This window comes from Astyanax mexicanus, chromosome 7 (assembly GCF_023375975.1).
Source record: "Astyanax mexicanus isolate ESR-SI-001 chromosome 7, AstMex3_surface, whole genome shotgun sequence".
Lineage (NCBI taxonomy): Eukaryota > Metazoa > Chordata > Actinopteri > Characiformes > Acestrorhamphidae > Astyanax > Astyanax mexicanus.
In genome coordinates this window covers 31,374,649-31,392,230 of record NC_064414.1, presented here as the reverse complement: position 1 = coordinate 31,392,230, position 17,582 = coordinate 31,374,649, and the positions used below count along the sequence as shown (strand labels likewise).

Below are 17,582 nucleotides of genomic sequence, written 5' to 3'. Positions count from 1 at the left end.
AGCATAGAAATCAGAAAATTAATCCAATCAGTTTATAATCGTCACTTTACTATGTCATAATGAATTTGCATCAAATTTAAAAACTCTCATGGTTATATGTAACCTGTCGCATCTCAAATGAATGAAATGACTAATTGCTTTGTTGCTCAAAAAGACCTCAGGTCTATTCTCCACAAGAAAACCAATGCTTGGAGGAGGGACATTGAGAAGGTCATGATCTGGTCTCACACTGAATGAATGAAGGTCATGTGCTTGTCTAGGTCGGAGACCTCGCTCTCAAAAAGCTTAAACAACCCTTATCCTCTTTACATCTACCTACATTAGTCACATGCTCTACTCATACACTTAAGTGTTTTCGCTGCCCTCAGAAACATGCCAAAGGAACGCATGAATAAAGAAGATTTATACTGTGCTTAAACAAGTTCATGTTTCTTCTAGGAATAACAACTCTCTTTAGGGATGATACATGGTAGAATTATTATATATGACATTTTTACAATACAGTAGGCTGTGCAGTACCAGTCAACTATTTTAACACCTCTCTTTTTATTAAATGTGGTTTATTCCTTTTTATTTCATTTTATTTTTTTTTTACATTATTTCTCTTCATGGGGTAGAGTCACCTGGAATAGTTTTCTAAGGATGAGTTCCTGGAGGTGCTGAATAATAGCTGCTTCTTTTTTTAACGTTGTGCTCCAGCTCTTCTCAGCTGGGTTTAGGTCAGGGCACTGCGGAGGTCAAAAACTTTTTACTGTTTACTTCATAATTCCATATGTGTCCCTTAATTAATTTAATGTATTTAACATTAATCTACAGAAACAAAGAACTTTTGATTGTTACTGACTGGTACCCCACAGCATTCCTGCTCACCATGTTACTAACTGGCTCCACCTGTCCTCCCTAGTATATATACCCCTCTGTTTGCTCAGTTCATTGTATTGAATAGTATTGAACATAGTTTTTCTAGCTCTTCTACGATGCAGTCTATTGTTTTGTCCTATTTGTTACTGACACTTTTTTCTATCTCCGTTTATCGTCTTTTGCCCTGTCAATTCTATTGATTATTGTATTTTTTGACTCCTCTTTTGCCTTCTTCCTTGTTTTGCTGGATATTCCGTGTATGACCAGGTTTTGTTTGTTTTGCATTTTTATCTGCACGTGTCTGTCCTTAGCCTGGCCTGTCTTAAAAAGGAATTTAAATTAGTGATTGTAGTTGTAAACTCTACATCTAGTGACACCTATATAGAAATACACAGCATATACTACAGTTACGGAAAACCTACAAAAGCTAGCATAACACAATAGTATTTAAAGTATATAGATCCTCCTCCATAGCAGAGTCGTTTGCTGATGCAGACTCTTAAACACACCCCTCCAGGGCTACAAAGCATGTGAGGGGTAGAGCTAATCATTTGACACTGTAGGAGTTAATGAGGTATTGATGGTGTTCAGTGTTGATTCAGCACTGGGAATTTAGCTCTGTGTTGTAACACCATCTCTGTGCTCTAAACCCAAACTGAGAGAACACTTAACCAATTATCTGGTTGAAAATCAAGAACATGAACACGTGGATTTGCCAGTAGTTCCTGCCACACCTTCCCCACACTACACTGCCCCTGTGTCACAGTGCACTAACTTCACAGTACAAAGCTACTTCTCAGAATATGATAATACTGTTAAAATTACCAGTAAGAGTTTCTTTCACTGGAAGAAACAAAACAACCCCACATTACAATAATCCCCCCTACCAAACTTTATATCTGGTACAATGCAGTCAGACAAGCACTGTTCTCCTGGTAACAGCCAAACCCAGACTCTTCTATTGGACTGCCAAACGGAGAATGTGATTTGTCACTTCAGAGAACGTCTCCACTGCTGCCACAGAATCCAGTGAATTATCAAGTGCATTACAACTCTGCTTCAGACGCTTTGCATTGTGCTTGGTGATGTAAGGCTTGGATGCAGCACTAGGACATTTAAACCCATTTCATGAAGCTCTCTACGTGCTGTTTTAGAGCTCATGGACTTTTAAGCTCTGTAAAGTCTGATTTTGCATAAAGTTGGCAATCTGTGCACACCATGTGACATAGCATCTGCACCTTCTGTGTCTTTGGATACAACATCACAACATCACAGAAAACATTGTAATGTGGTCTTTTATACAGGATGAAGGCCACTCTTCCTAGCTCAGATCAGACTAGGATGGATAAAATGATATTATATTAGTTCATCAGGTATTCAAGAGAGAATATCCTGTTCCATTTAATGTGTGCTTTCTCCAGCACACTATTATTCACAGCAGGTCACGCATTGCTGTGAGCTACAGGTGCACCACAAGTTGAAGCAAGGACAGTCAGGCCCAAAAACAGTGCACTACAATAGTGTTTAATGGAGTGTTTTCCTATCGTTGGAAGGGTTTGAGGAAGGAGAATTGTCCAAACATCCTGCATTCCTCAGTGCTTGATTAAACACATAATACTGTCTCAAGGCTAAAGAGCGGCACACAGGGAGCGGCGAGATCAGGTCTTAAATTACTTTTCTCTCTCTGCCTCTGCACTTCAATTAGGAGCAGCAGATAAATTTTAGATTAGGCAAGAAACTTCAAACTTCTACGAGAAGCGAAGAGACTGTCTAGCCTCCAAATTTCAAGGTCATTATCTGTCTCGAAACCAGCTCCTCCAGTGTGTGGCTAGTTTTCAGGGCCGCAATAAGAAAAAAAAAGGCCTCAATACCAATAACACAAGCCCTGAAGCGCATGTTTGCAGAGCCCACTGTTAGGAAGCTCCGAGGTGCTAAAGCTGAGGTGGTAATGGCTCTGTTTTGAAAATTCCTTTAAGGCCTGAACATTTTATTTGCACTGAGACGGGTTCTATTACCGGGTGCAGAGCACAGAGGGGCTTTAAAGCGTTCAGCACTCGGAATACACGCTAACCCATCCACAAGCCCCCACAGCGGAGAGTCTGATCTCGCTCTGTGTCTACCTAATGAACTTCTACATCAAACTGGACTTTATCTCCAGAGACTTCTGTCTAAAGATCCATCACTCTCTATCTCTCTCTTTCTCCGTCTCGCACACTCTCTCTCTCTCTCTTTCTCTCGCGCTCGTTTTCTCTTTCTTATAAGTGCTTTGGCTGTGCCTCAGTGTGCGTCTCGCGCAGCTGCAAAGCAAACCCCCAGTTTTCTGAACAGAGACTCTATTCATTACACCCGCAGCACGCTAGCAACACGCTTCTTCAGCTAGCACAAATGGAGAGAATCATCAGGGGAAAATGTGTCATCAGCTCCAAGCACAACATCATATTATTTTGCCATTTTCCAGCTCGTCCCTTTCACTCCGCTACGTTTACCCTGCCTGCATTTTCAAAGCTGTTTTTCTCCTTTAAGAAGACGAGGAATCCTTAATTAATCTCATCTGCATGAGGTAGAGAGTCGTCACTGCCTCACAAAAACCTCCACTCCATCTCCATTCAAACTGCTTTTCTCACTTTTTGACATAATCCAAAGCTGACAGTTCTTTTTTAGAGTGTGTCAAAATGACAAATGGACCAATAGAAATGATCCAAAATGAACTGGTATTATATATTTCATACTGACCTCTACTGAAAGTGAAAAAGGCTTTTTCCTTCTCTTGTAAAGCTGCCATTTAAGAGATTATGCATGAAATTGTCAAGTATATACTGTATACACCTGAATGTATTTTATTATTTATCATTTATAAAAAATTACAGTTGTTCTTTACATTAATATGGTGTTTTTCTACTGTATCTAAAAATTTTGAGAAATTATTGCATACAGTATGATTTGACACAACCCTAAGTGGTATTGGGAAATTTTTCCACCAATATGCATTTTCTCTAATTAGCGTATTCATGATGAGAGCTCACTGTAGAGGCTACTTTGTCACAGGAAGCTGCAGTTCCTCATTCACATTTAACACTACTGATCAGACAACCCTCTTGAGAATACATCACTCAGCTCAGAACAGTGAGTAGCTATTATCACAACAACACAGCAGACCTATCAAACACCACTAACTGCACAGAACCATACATTTAACTATAACTAAACTCCATCCTCAACAGAATCTTTCTGACAAACACTGATCAGTCTATCTGTGACAATAATTCCATATCAAAATATAGTCTGATAGATTCATATTTAAAACATAATAGACACTACTTACTGCGTCTGTCACTGAGTGACATTTATTACAGGGCACTGTTATCAGTTCAATTCAATTCAAATTATGTATACAGCACTTTTTAAAGTAAATGTCACAAAGCAGCTTTATACAGAAATACAGGTCCATGCCTCTTTTGAGTAAGCAAAAAGGCAACAATGGCAAGGAAATCTCCCTTTTTTGCATTGAAATATCAGAAATTTACAAACACAGCAACAGTCAAAAGTGCACACATCTTTTCATTCAAGGTTTTTTTTCCAACAGAGTAAATGAATGCTGAAGTTATCCAGACTATGAAGAAACACATAAAGAATCATGTAGAAACTTACAAGTGTTAAACAAACCAAAACACTTTGTGAAGCATTTAGGTGGCTCCCATATCTGGGGTGCTGTTAACTTGCAGTTTCTGAGGCTGGTAACTCTAAAGAACTTATCCTGTGAAACAGAAGTAACTCTTGCTCTTTCTTTCCTGGAGCATTCCTGAGAGCCAGTTTCATCATAACGTTATTGGTGGTCTTTGTGACTGCACTTTAACATACTTTTAGTAATTGAGTAGTTCTTTAGTAATGTGGATTAGAACATTACTAAAATGGTGCTTTTCACTGTATTATACCAACTCTATCTCTTCACAACTTTATAACTAATGCTCTCAAACACATTAAGAGGAAAGAAATTCAAGTTGTCAAGTTCAGCACAGCTGTTAACGGAAAGCTCTTCCAGGTGACTCTACCTCATAAAGCTGACTAAGAAAATACAATATGGTTCATTTAAAGTTTTTTTTGTTTGTTTACTAAATAATTCCATATGTTTTACTTCATAGTTTAAATGGCTTTTAAATGGTATTAATCTACAGTGCAAAACATGTTTTAAAAATAATGAAAGAATACTGAATTTAAAGTGTGTCCAAGCTTTTGACCTGACCTGAATTTTGCTAGCAACTGTGGCCATATTACAACAAAATGAATTTTCAATAGATTTCACTATAAGTCAACAGGAGCCAGGGGTTAAACTTATTATTAGGCTAGCTATATTAATAATAGCAGTGTATCCAGGACTGAAATATGGTAGTAAATGATAGTGGGCTAAATATAATTGGCTTTTGCCAGTATGTCATGGTAAATAAGGAAATTGTGAATTTTCTGTTTTAGCGTTTTTGTTGTTTTAGAATTCTACACAGTTAACAGTAAATAAATTTAGGATTTTAACATATTCAGCAATGACACTTGTTCCACATTCACACCACGCAGCAGCCAAAACACACACACACACACACTAACCACCACCCCCACACATCTCCCACACCACACACACTCGGAGGTGAGGCAGTGTAATGGACAGGAGTGTTAGCAGTGGTTTCAGTGTGTTTGCTGAAGCTGTGTGAGTAAGGCTTTCGCTGAATGAGTCCGTTAGCTCTACAGACAGCAGCGCCTGGACATCCTTCACCACTGAACTGAAGCCCTGTAGCTTTCTGAGAGAGACACAGGTTAGCCTCTGCTCGAGCACCTGCTCCTCAGTGTCCACTCTGCACCTGAGACCCTCCATAACTCCACAACTTTAACTCCACCAGCAGCACGCGCGCTCAGCGCCTCCAACCGCCCCGTCAACACTGGAATAATAATATGATAATAACGCGTCATAAACTGGAATAACTCGACAACAAGCGGGGTTCCCCACAACAGCAAAACCTCCAAACACAACCACCATCACCAGCTAGACCAACACACTCACCTACTCACCTCAGCATGCTGCTGCAGCCGCTCACACACACACACACACCGCCGCCTCCGACCAGCAGTCCCGAATATCCAGCCCAGGCACCGACATCCATTCGGGGAAAGCCGCGCGCGCTCCCCCACACACATATACACCCCGAGACGAGCCGAGACGAGCGCGCGCACACACGCGGCGATGCGGGAGATCTGAGAGGTGCTCTCGGTAGTTCCGCGCGCTCCACTGAGTGAGCAAGAGCGAGAGAGAGAGAGAGAGAGAGAGGGGGGGGCGGCTCAACACAGCCTCACGTGCCCTCTCTCTCTCTTTCTCTCGCACTGTGTTCGTATGTCTCTCTCTCTCGTTCTTTTTCTCACTGTGTTTGTTTGTATGTCTCTCTATCGCGCTCTCTCTCTCTACATGTGTTTCTCTTTTAATGTGTCTCTCACACTGTGTATGTCTCTCTATCGCTCTCTCTCTCTCTCTCTCTACATGTGTTTCTCTCTCTCTTTCTCTTTTAATGTGTGCGTCTCTCTCACTGTGTTTGTATGTCTCTCTCTCTCAATGTTTGTAGGCTATCTCTCTATCTCTCTCGCACTCATTGTGTTTGTATGTCTCTCTCACTGTGTGTTTGTATCTCTCTCTCTCTTTCTCTCTCTCTCTCTCTCTCTCTCTCTCTCTCTTTCTCTCTAATCTTATTTGCTTGGACAGTGAAGGTGATTTGCGGTTTAATCTTCAGACTGTGTTCTTCGCGTCAGGTGAAGAGTCAGTGTTTACTGACGACACACTCACACACACACACACACACACTCACACACACGCAATCACACACACACACACACACACACACACACACACAACTTTAGTAAATTAAGCCTAACACACTTGGAGGAGAACACTACTGTTCAATCAGCTAAACAGCTAACCTAGCTTCACCCTGAGTGATGGGAGGTAAAGGAGGAGAGAGAGAGAGAGAGAGAGAGAGAGAGAGAGAGAGAGAGAGAAAGGCTAGTTCTGCTCTCTTATGGCCTGTTTACACCTGGCTTTAGCATGTTTTTTGTATCTGGATAGTACCTGGATATAGTATGTCCAGATTCTGTTTATACATTAGAATGCATCCCCAGTGTAACACAGATTAAATGTGATTTCACTTTCCAGTGTAAAAAGCATACTAGCATGTGTGTACAAACCATCTGGGTTTTATGTCATGTTTGTGAGGGACACCTGATCCACTCACCCAAAAAAACAAACAGTTTTTTTTTGGTAAAATGTAAACAGGCTTTCATACTCTCAGTCACAGATAACTAGGGCATTACTGAAATCATGCGCTGAGATGACGCTTGTTCCACATGTTTGGTATGTTATGATTTAATAATGTGCTGAGCCTAACAGAGCTCTGATTATCATTTAATTTCTTATTTGTAGTTCTTATGCTGGCTGTGCGAGCCCTATTAAAAATAACTCAGCGTAACAGAAACTCGTGAAATTTGTGAGTTATTTTAGGAGGTCTTTTGAATGCAGGTATGCGTGTAGCATAATATAACCCATGTTTTTAACCATGACATTAGTTTGAATCAAACTTACATTTCAATAAACTATTTTAAAAAATATACAAATACTGCTTTAAATCTGCTTCAAATACCATAGCAATCACAATGCAACAACAAGGGCTCATCCCACCACGATTGCAGATTTGGAATGCACCTCAGATATATACATTGGATCAAGCTCCCAGACCTGCAGCCTATCTACTGCAAGTGATCCTGGACCAAAGCCAAGGCCAGTAGCTAGTGAAGGACCTCAGCCATCCCAACAGCAAACTCTTCTCTTTGCTGCAGTTTGCTCCCTAAAGACCAACATAAAGAGAATAAGGGGAGTTCAGTCCCACAGGCTATTCAAATGTATGCCCTCAACCACAACATTAATCAAGTCTATTTACATACATATACATATAAAACATTTAACAAATACACTTGATATTCTACTGTACATTAATAAATATTTATGTTATTATTGATTTATAAGCTCTCCAGTCCCTACTGCCCTATATTTGCACAGCGCTGTGATATGCACATATATGCAGTTTATGGGATGCCGAGTGGTCCAGCAGGCTAAGCGCTGCAACTTTGATCCTGTTCATGTAGCTTGCCATCAGCTACTGGAGCCCTGAGAGAGCACAATTAGCCTTGCTCTCTCTGGGTGGGTAGATGGCGCTCTTTCCCCACATCACTCCATAGGGTTATGCCGCTCAGCACAAGGCGTCTGTGAGCTGATGTATCTGAACTGAGATGCTGCGCTTTCCTCCAAGCACGCTGTGATTCTACTCGGCAATACTGCATTAGCAGCAGTTTTAAACAAGGTGGTGGCTGACTTTACATGAATCAGAGAAGGCATGTGCTAGTCTTCACCCTCCTGGTGTTGGGGCATCACTAGTGATAGGGAGAGTCCTATTGAGTGGGTTGGGTAATTTGGAGAGAAAATGGGAAAACAAATCAAAATAAAGTTATAAAAATAAAATAAATGCAGTGTATATTCTTCAGTTCTGCTGTATATCATCACTGTCCATAGAAAAACAGCAACTAAAGAGATTTTTTTCTCCTTTAGAGCATTCCTATTGGTTCATTCATCATGAAATTCTACATTAAGCAAACTAAATAACCACACTTTCCTCACTCTACCTCCAATAGCCTTCTGTATCTTCTGTTAAATATATATATATATATATATATATATATATATATATATATATATATATATACACTGCTCAAAAAAATAAAGGGAACACTCAAATAACACATCCTAGATCTGAATGAATGAAATATTCTCATTGAATACTTTGTTCTGTACAAAGTTGAATGTGCTGACAACAAAATCACACAAAAATCATCAATGGAAATCAAATTTATTAACCAATGGAGGCCTGGATTTGGAGCCACACACAAAATTAAAGTGAAAAAACACACTACAGGCTGATCCAACTTTAATGTAATGTCCTTAAAACAAGTCAAAATGAGGCTCAGTATTGTGTGTGGCCTCCACGTGCCTGTATGACCTCCCTACAACGCCTGGGCATGCTCCTGATGAGGTGGCGGATGGTCTCCTGAGGGATCTCCTCCCAGACCTGGACTAAAGCATCCGCCAACTCCTGGACAGTCTGTGGTGCAACGTGACGTTGGTGGATGGAGCGAGACATGATGTCCCAGATGTGCTCAATCGGATTCAGGTCTGGGGAACGGGCGGGCCAGTCCATAGCTTCAATGCCTTCATCTTGCAGGAACTGCTGACACACTCCAGCCACATGAGGTCTAGCATTGTCCTGCATTAGGAGGAACCCAGGGCCAACCGCACCAGCATATGGTCTCACAAGGGGTCTGAGGATCTCATCTCGGTACCTAATGGCAGTCAGGCTACCTCTGGTGAGCACATGGAGGGCTGTGCGGCCCTCCAAAGAAATGCCACCCCACACCATTACTGACCCACTGCCAAACCGGTCATGCTGAAGGATGTTGCAGGCAGCAGACCGCTCTCCACGGCGTCTCCAGACTCTGTCACGTCTGTCATGTGCTCAGTGTGAACCTGCTTTCATCTGTGAAGAGCACAAGGCGCCAGTGGCGAATTTGCCAATCCTGGTGTTCTCTGGCAAATGCCAAGCGTCCTGCACGGTGTTGGGCTGTGAGCACAACCCCCATCTGTGGACGTCGGGCCCTCATACCATCCTCATGGAGTCGGTTTCTAACCGTTTGTGCAGACACATGCACATTTGTGGCCTGCTGGAGGTCATTTTGCAGGGCTCTGGCAGTGCTCCTCCTGTTCCTTCTTGCACAAAGGCGGAGGTAGCGGTCCTGCTGCTGGGTTGTTGCCCTCCTACGGCCTCCTCCACGTCTCCTGGTGTACTGGCCTGTCCCCTGGTAGCGCCTCCAGCCTCTGGACACTACGCTGACAGACACAGCAAACCTTCTTGCCACAGCTCGCATTGATGTGCCATCCTGGATGAGCTGCACTACCTGAGCCACTTGTGTGGGTTGTAGAGTCCGTCTCATGCTACCACGAGTGTGAAAGCACCACCAACATTCAAAACTGACCAAAACATCAGCCAGACAGCATAGGTTCTGAGAAGTGGTCTGTGGTCCCCACCTGCAGAACCACTCCTTTATTGAGTGTGTCTTGCTAATTGCCAATAATTTCCACCTGTTGTCTATTCCATTTGCACAACAGCAGGTGAAATTGATTGTCAATCAGTGTTGCTTCCTAAGTGGACAGTTTAATTTCACAGAAGTTTGATTTACTTGGAGTTATATTGTGTTATTTGAGTGTTCCCTTTATTTTTTTGAGCAGTGTATATATTTACATCACTTTTTGAATTTATGTGAAAATTATTTGACACTCCTTTTTTTATTTTATGTTTTTCATTTTCATTTTTTTACATAATTTAAATCTTTAAATATTGTAATTATTATAATCAACAATCATGATTTTTTTTTTTGTCCTGTAAAGTGTCCACATACACACATCTATGGACACCTGTTCTAATGCAAGCAATTAGCTACTTTTAGCTAAGTTGCACCCACTACTGACACAGATGTGCAAATGCACACACGGGCTGCCTTTAGAGAAGTACTGGCAAAAGAATAGAACTCCCTGGAGCAGATAAACATGAGCCTATTGGCACCATGCCTGTGTGATAAAGGGTGAGAAGGTATAAAGCCTTTTAGCTTTGGGCTCTGAAGCAGTGGAACTCTCTGGAATAATGGCTGGTGCTCCATCCAATACATCCAATACTACTAGGATGAGTTACTCAACATCTTTAACTCACCAACATGCTTTTTATTTTTTACTGTATGCAATCAAATGCTTAGAGCAATCATTCAAAGATCTTAGAAAGACTTTCCTGTACAGTACAGAGATTAAAGACAGTTACTCCAGCAAAATGACTATGTATGTGTGATCCAGTCAGTGTACAGTCACTGCTGCTATGTCCTCTATTATTAGTATTAGGCTTTATTACAGAGCATTACAGCACATTTGGGCCTTCAGAAGGGAAATGAGGAAGAGAATGTGATGGTCAGCTAAGTGGAGATAAAGAGCTAATTTATCATGAAGTCTATGTCATTACGGATGGCTAAAAATAGCATAATATGTCCTTGCACATACTCACTGTATAAGCATTTATACTGGGTAACATTTGGGTAGTGGGTAAACCCACCCCCTCCCCTGTCCCCTCCCCACCACACACATTCACACAGAGCAGAGTGTGTGTGTGTGTGTGAGAGAGAGAGAGAGAGATAGAGATGCTCTGAGATGCACAATTTTCTATTCTTCTAAAACAGATTTTTCATAATTTTTTAGACACAATAATATTTTTAAACACGTAACTCATTTAGAATTTGTAACTGATCAGAACCGACTCTTCATTAGCCCTGAAAGCTGCAGCAGCAGCAGCAGCAGGTGGCCAGGCAGCAGCTGTAAAGGTGAACTAATGGCTGGTGACGTCCTGAACTATGTTTGACCAACAGACCAGTGTAACTGTAGGAGGTTGTAGCTGGGTGATCACACACAATAGGCATTGTAACATCACACTCCTGAATACACTCCAGCCCCAACAGAAGTGTACTTACATACTGGGCTCATCTTACACACAAAAGATCTATTAATAAAATTGCATAAGAAGAGTCAAATAACAGACTAATCAGCATTTTTCACATTCATTCTTATTTTCATGTCACATCGTATTTTCTTTTTCTGAAAAATACAGCAGTGTGTCACTGCTGATTCAGACAGAATAGCTCTTATTTAATTACTGTGTTCTAATATATGCATGTGGACTGCAAAGTGAATGCTGTGGCTGTGGCATCTAACAAATCTGACAAATAAGCAGGAGACATAATGATTAGATAATGTTATATGCTGTAAACTAAACGCAAATGTAAAGTTGACTGTAAAAAGTCAGAAAATGTATCTCATATTTTAAAAGTTCATAAATAAATACATTTTATATCTAAGTAGGGCTGTGTATTGGCAAGAACTGCAGATCATGACACTGTTAGATGCTGAAATATATCCTTATACTGTTAGCAATGTAGGTGTGATTTTTTAAAATTAAATTACAAACATGAAATACAGGAACACTGTATATATATAGATTATAGGTGTAATGGAACACATATATTAACAGAACTCATATATTATCATGGTATGAGGTCATGTTTCAAAATTCTTTGCATTTAGAGTACAGAGTATATGCTATTAGGGTAAATATGATAATTTCACAAGCATTTCATATTCCCCCTTCTACATACAGCTCTGGAATAAATAAAATAGGAGACCACTTAAAAATGATGGGTTTCTTTGATTTTACCAAATTGAAAACCTCTGGAATATTATCAAGTGGAAGGTGGACGATCACAAGCCAACAAATCAAGCTGAACTGGCATAAAGTTATTCAAAAGCAGTGTGTAAGAACATGCCAAGATGCACGAAAACTGTGATTAAAAACCAGGGTTATTTCACCAAAATATAAATTCTATAGTTTTTAGAATAAAACTACAATGTTAATTTTAGTCAAACATATACCTATACATAGTATAATCAGAAATCAGAGAAGCTGATTCAGAAACAGAAGTGGTCTCTCAATATTTTTTCAGAGCTGTATATATACATAAAATGTGTAACTACATGTCCAGTATATTCCTTTATATTTAGAAAGTACAATGAGATTATACGACTTACTGTCATACGTCCTGTTTGTCTTTCTTTTCTATTTTATCTCATTTTTGCATGGATCACTCCACTGACTACCAAAGTATTAGTGTTAATATCGATTTCAGTGTTGTTATTAAGTAGTAATCATTAATTCTGTGATATAGATGTAAAAAGGCTAATGGGCATATTTTTGGGCAATTATTTTTTGTTCTACTGTGTTAATTTAGTAAATATTGTTTAAATAAAATAAAAAATTGGGTCATAAAAAAAGAAAGTACAATGATTTATTTCGACAAAAAAAGAAAAGAATAGAGAGAAAAAAAGAAAGCATACATGCATTTACTTTTCTCTGCAACAAAAGGGCTTTTGTTCTTCTCTCACTCTCTTTCTCTTTGTCTCTCTCTCTCTAGCTGCTGTGTGTAGAAAGAGTGACTTAAATGCTGGTTTTCTATCTTTTTATTTTGTTCTTACCTTTCTCAAGTATTTCAGATGTATTATAGACATTTTCACTCAGAGTAGTCAGAATGTGCAAGTTTTTATCAAATAACTGTCTTTGTCTTTGCTGTTTCTGTAGCTATAGCTGCACAGCTGCCCCAAGAAATGTGTGTACAAGAGAGAAGCACATAGCGCATGCATAAAAGCAAAAAGACACATGAATTCCGATTTGACTGTTTACATTAATATCACATGTCCGTGGATCGGATACGTATCCGATTTAGGACCGCATATGAAAGTGACTTAAATCTGATTTAAAAAAAAATTGGATTTGGCACATTTACACAGCCATTGATATGAGCCACACTGAGCAAACAAATCTGATTTGAGTCACTTCAGCCTGGTAATGTTACACACATAAAACACACATAAAAGTAACATAATAATATTTTTGATGATCCAGTGTCTGGATAAGATTTCTGTGGATCGAATATGTATCTGATTTAGGACCACATATGAAAGTACCTTAAATCTGATGAAAGTCCTCTAAGAGTCACAGGTGCCACCGGTGATGGGGACGCACAAAGGGGTGGGACAATTGGATAGCCAAATTGTGAGAAAATGAAAATAATAAAATAATAAAATAAATAAAATAAAAAATCTGATTTGAGTCACTTCAGCCTGTTAATGTGAGCATAGCCTAAAACACATAACAGTAATAGTAAAAACAGTAAAAATATTTTTGATGATCCAGTCTTTGGATAAGATTGCTTACAGAATCAATTGTACGAGTCTTATTTATATTTTACATGATCAGAAAAGCTCATTAAAACAGTGATTTTTTTGAATGAGGCATTAATCTTGAATCTTCATTGTAAGTTATTAAATGCATTAAATACCTCCCAGCTAAATTTACAAGCTCATAGTTAAATAAAAGTTTAATTTTTTTTCATTATTAAGCGATTCATGATCCACATAATAAATGATTTGTTTCAATAACTAAAACAATCATAGATTATTTGACCATTAAACATTGATTTTTCCCAGAAACAGCGAACATCAACATCATGGTCTCAGGACATCACTATAGTAAACAGTATAGCACAGTGTCTCATCCCTACAAGTAAATGCAGACGTGCTGGATAGCGCGAACAATAAAGTAAAGCAACCTGACCCAAAATAAGCTTAGAGCTCAGAGCAACATCTGTGCTTCAGCAAATACAGCTCCACCTTCTGCAGAGTAGATCAGCAACAAGCCTCAGGAGAGCCATGTGGCAATCGCAAAACGAATTGTGCAGGGGCATGGAAATAGAAAGTGTGTATGTGCTGCGTGCATGCAAGCGTGTGTATGTGTGTATTAGAGAGAGAGACAGAGACAGAGAGAGACAGAAAGAGATGGAGAGACCTCTTCAAGGTCAGTGTAGTCATTTGCAGTCATTGCAGGCCAATTATATCTGGACGACTTAGATCTAGATTTAAGAATCCAATGCTCTTTCTCTCTATTTCTCTCTTTCTCTCTCTCTTTCTCTCTCTCTCTCTCTCTCTCTCTCTCACTGGGCTTGAGCAGAGTTCCTGCCAAAGCTTCTTAAAACCAATACCTGAGCAATTAGTCCTGCTATGGCGTATTGGCTTGAGTCTGATAGCAGAGCAAGCCTACAGATCTGTTGATCTTTTACAAATCCCCTCAGTGTGCCGTAAACAGAGAGCGTGTGGTGGAGGAGCGTACTCTCCGCTCAGCCACAACAACGCTAAAATAAACCTCCACCCTCTGACATACAGCTAAAGAACCTAAAATTAGTTGGTGAAGTTTATACTGACACCAAAATACAAACAAGTACCACAGCAGAGCGTACATCAGCACACGCCACCAGCCTTCATATTAGATATGGATTAAAATACAGACACGGTACAAAAACAGCGTATAAATAGACATAGACAGCTCACACGCCACCGCCCTACCGGCAGATGAGCTACCCGAGATACCTCCAGCCCTTCTCCACACATTTATAGACTATATCTGCAGCCACATTAATAACAACACAACCTATATCCATCCCATCTCTGCGGTGGAAGAAAACTCTCCACATGACTCATGCTAAATACAAGCCTTCCACATTAGTGCCACTCCACACCTCCGCTCTGCTTTCTTCTGTAACACCCATAATCACTTAAAACCCCGCAGCACTCGCGCATTCTTGCCGAGCAACCCCGTTCCCTTCCATGCGAATGCCTCCGTCATTGTAAACACAGCAGGCTGACAAAGGTTTCTGCACCGATAATGCTGAAGCTAAGCCAGGTTAAGTCACGAGCCGGCAGCTGTCAGAGAGCGGGCTCAGATGGAAAGTTGGGTTAGAGCACATTAAGAGTCTGCTTCATTTCTCATGTCAGCCTGCTAATTCTACCCTGACTGCCCCTGCAGGTCTAGAGCAATTAAAGGCCCACTGCTACATGTTTGGTCTACATTAACTTACATAATTAGTCATATATAGATACATAATTACATATTTATATAATAAAGTAGAATAAATAGTTTTTTTGTTTGTTTATCTTGCGTATTGTAAGATTTCAGCAAGCACTTCTTATTTTTAAAATACTTTTATAAAAAAAAAATCCCAATTTTTTCCCCAATTTACATGGTCAATTACTCAACCCACTCGTTAGGACTCCCAGTGTCACTAGTGATGCCTCAACATCTAGCACATGCCTCCTCCAATACATGTGAATCACCCACCGCCTCTTTTCAAACAGCTGCTGCCAATCGGCGGAATGTGCAGCGACTCAGTAACGATACATCAGCTCACAGTCGCAGCCTTGTGCTGAGCGACGTCACCCTTCGGAGTGATGTGGGGAGAGAGCCCTATCTACCCCCCCCTAGAGAGAGCAAGGCCAATTATGCTCTCTCAGCGATCCGGTAGCCGATGGCAAGCTACATGAACAGGATTCGAACCGGCGATCCCCTAATCATAGTGGCAGGGCTTAGCCCGCTGGACCACTCAGAGCCGTTCAGCGAGCACTTCTGATGACAGGATGCACTAAAACAGTTGGAACAATTGTCAAATATTTCTGTGAGAGGCAAAACTACTTAAAATGTATTTGTATGGCACTTTTTCACAACTGAAGTTGTCAAAAAGCAGCTTTACAGAAACGTGATCACAGGACAGAGAATCAGGCAAAACATTAAGCATACAATACAGAACCCCAAGTGAGCGTGGAGCCAAGGGAAAATTCACTCAAAGCTGGAGGAGGAGGAAACCTTGGAAAGACCAAGACTCACATATAAGAGCAGGGACCACCAGAGTTATTATACATCCACACAGGTCTAATTTATTCAGGTGTATAGCAACACCAGCAATAGGAGCACTTAGAGTTAATATAACATATAAATTTGGATGTAATCTGTAGTGGAGAGTGAGCAGCTAGTCCGAGGCATGCCGGAAAAACTGGACGATGAGCAGCTGATCTGTGACGGGTGATGGGGAAGGCTGACTTCCATCAGTCTGGCCGGACAGAGGACAGGAGAGCCTAAGGTTCCAACATCCATTGGTATCTGGCCAGATATGTGGGCAGTCAACAACTCTACACTTCATAAAATCACTTTTGTTCTTCATTAAAGGAAGTTGTGTTAAAAAAGTTCCTCAACCCACACTCCAGTGCATGATTCCAACAGGACAATGCTCGTCCACATACTGCTACCATCTTAAAAGCTTGCTTAAAAAGACACAGATATTGCACCATGACTAACCACGTCACCAGACATACCCCTGATGTTGAAAAAATGTGTGTGATGCTATTGGACATTCCACCCCTACTGCAAAATCTGCAGGAACTATTAGAAGATACTCAAGGTGCATGTGATAGATAATTACAGGATGCTCTACAACCAGTAGTGGTTAATCAACAAAGAGCACACCAAGAACATGGTGTCTGCAAGGTCACAAAGGAACCCAAGGTAAGTTCTAAGCAACTAAAGGTCTTCCTCACATTGACTAAGGTTGATGTTTATTAAAACAAGATAGATCTTTGTGGTTTAAACGGAAACTGCTTTGTGTGGAAGATGAACACTGAAGACTGCATTCCAGCAAATTCTAAAAGAAAATGTCAGGCATCTGTCCATGAGTTGAGTCCCAAGGGAACATGGGTCAAGCAGCAAGACAACGACCCTGAAAGCGATGGAGTACATTCTTGTACGTACAGATGACGTGTAAAGCTGGATTATTTTCTGCGAAAATTAAGTGACCAAGTCTATGTCTATTATTTTTTTTCGCTTCTATCTACCTACTTTCTCTATCTATCTGACTATCTTCATCTGTGTCTGTATGTGTGTGTGTGTGTATGCGTGTGCGTGTGTGCGCTTGTGCTACACTGAATCACATTAGAGTGCCATACATAGCAGCTTGGGTGTCCGAAATGTCAAATGTTCACATTTAGTCATCTGCCGGAGCCAAAAGCCATATCTGCCATTTTGACTGCCGCTGTTTCCTGGAGAAGGCTATTCTCTCGAATCCTGAGGAACACGCTCTGCTTTAATGGAACACAAAAATAGCATCTACATTTGAGAAAA

The 17,582-nt window shown here is 40.4% G+C and overlaps 1 protein-coding gene across 3 annotated transcripts in view; it reads right to left on the bottom strand.

The window, feature by feature from the left end:
- pcdh15a (protocadherin-related 15a) overlaps nucleotides 1-17,582 on the bottom strand; it is a 512,848-nt gene that overhangs the window by 346,817 nt on the left and 148,449 nt on the right. For 2 of the 3 annotated variants that reach the window (XM_049481100.1, XM_049481099.1), the window contains exon 1: nucleotides 5,917-6,120. The exons of the other annotated variant lie outside the window; for it this stretch is intronic. The gene's annotated coding sequence lies outside the window, so the exon portion shown is untranslated. Of the gene's footprint in view, nucleotides 1-5,916; nucleotides 6,121-17,582 lie in introns of those variants that run through there. 3 annotated transcript variants of the gene reach the window in all.